Here is a 1,417-nt window from a genome sequence, read left to right as displayed (position 1 = left end):
TTTCAGAGATATGGTTTATAAGAAGATCCCAAGGTCCCGTTTCAGAGATATATGGTTTATAAGAAGATCCCAAGGTCCCGTTTCAGAGATATATGGTTTATAAGAAGATCCCAAGGTCCCGTTTCAGAGATATATGGTTTATAAGAAGATCCCAAGGTCCCGTTTCAGAGATATATGGTTTATAAGAAGATCCAAGGTCCCGTTTCAGAGATATATGGTTTATAAGAAGATCCCAAGGTCCCGTTTCAGAGATATATGGTTTATAAGAAGATCCCAAGGTCCCGTTTCAGAGATAGATGGTTTATAAGAAGATCCCAAGGTCCCGTTTCAGAGATATATGGTTTATAAGAGATCCCAAGGTCCCGTTTCAGAGATATATGGTTTATAAGAAGATCCCAAGGTCCCGTTTCAGAGATAGATGGTTTATAAGAAGATCCCAAGGTCCCGTTCAGAGATAGATGGTTTATAAGAAGATCCCAAGGTCCCGTTTCAGAGATATATGGTTTATAAGAAGATCCCAAGGTCCCGTTTCAGAGATAGATGGTTTATAAGAAGATCCCAAGGTCCCGTTTCAGAGATAGATGGTTTATAAGAAGATCCCAAGGTCCCGTTTCAGAGATAGATGGTTTATAAGAAGATCCCAAGGTCCCGTTTCAGAGATAGATGGTTTATAAGAGATCCCAAGGTCCCGTTCAGAGATATATGGTTTATAAGAAGATCCCAAGGTCCCGTTTCAGAGATATATGGTTTATAAGAAGATCCCAAGGTCCCGTTTCAGAGATAGATGGTTTATAAGAAGATCCCAAGGTCCCGTTTCAGAGATAGATGGTTTATAAGAAGATCCCAAGGTCCCGTTTCAGAGATATATGGTTTATAAGAAGATCCCAAGGTCCCGTTTCAGAGATAGATGGTTTATAAGAAGATCCCAAAGTTCCATTGTTTCCATAATTGGTCATCTGAGTGATCAGAACTCTTATTGTGAAACAATTGTTCCAGATCCGTACGTGGGGTCCAAGTAACAGCTCCATGACACACAGAATACCTCACCAGGTAACCAACCAACACCAAGTCAAAACCTCAGAAAGGTATAGCCATACCTTTTACTCCATACTGTAGTTACAGCTCCACCATCCATACAGGACAGGGGACCAGGACACCATAGCCAGTCTATTCTCCATGTAGGTACGAGGTGACCCACTACATGTAATCTCATCCCAGGTAGGTCAATCCCAGGTAGCCCGGGTCAGGTAGGTCCATCCCAGGTAGCCATAGCCAGGTATGTCCATCCCAGGTAGCCATAGCCAGGTATGTCCATCCCAGGTAGCCATAGCCAGGTAGGTCCATCCCAGGTAGCCATAGCCAGGTAGGTCCATCCCAGGTAGCCATAGACAGGTAGGTCCATCCCAGGTAGCCATAG

General features: G+C 43.5%; 1 long non-coding RNA gene across 15 annotated transcripts in view; it reads left to right on the top strand.

Annotated features, from left to right (window-relative positions):
* The first annotated feature begins 1,224 nt into the window (after positions 1-1,224).
* The window catches only part of LOC115198028 (uncharacterized), a 1,761-nt gene continuing 1,568 nt past the window's right edge, over positions 1,225-1,417 (top strand). For 12 of the 15 annotated variants that reach the window (XR_003879140.1, XR_003879150.1, XR_003879151.1 and 9 more), the window contains exon 1: positions 1,361-1,417. This exon is cut by the window's right edge and continues 4 nt beyond it. This is a non-coding gene — a long non-coding RNA (uncharacterized LOC115198028). Of the gene's footprint in view, positions 1,277-1,344 lie in introns of those variants that run through there. The other 3 variants (XR_003879147.1, XR_003879152.1, XR_003879146.1) reach the window with 3 other exon arrangements.

This window comes from Salmo trutta, chromosome 8 (genome assembly GCF_901001165.1).
Source record: "Salmo trutta chromosome 8, fSalTru1.1, whole genome shotgun sequence".
In the NCBI taxonomy this organism is placed as follows: Eukaryota; Metazoa; Chordata; class Actinopteri; order Salmoniformes; family Salmonidae; genus Salmo; species Salmo trutta.
Note: the sequence above shows the minus strand (reverse complement) of the source record. Positions and strands in the feature narration are given on the sequence as shown.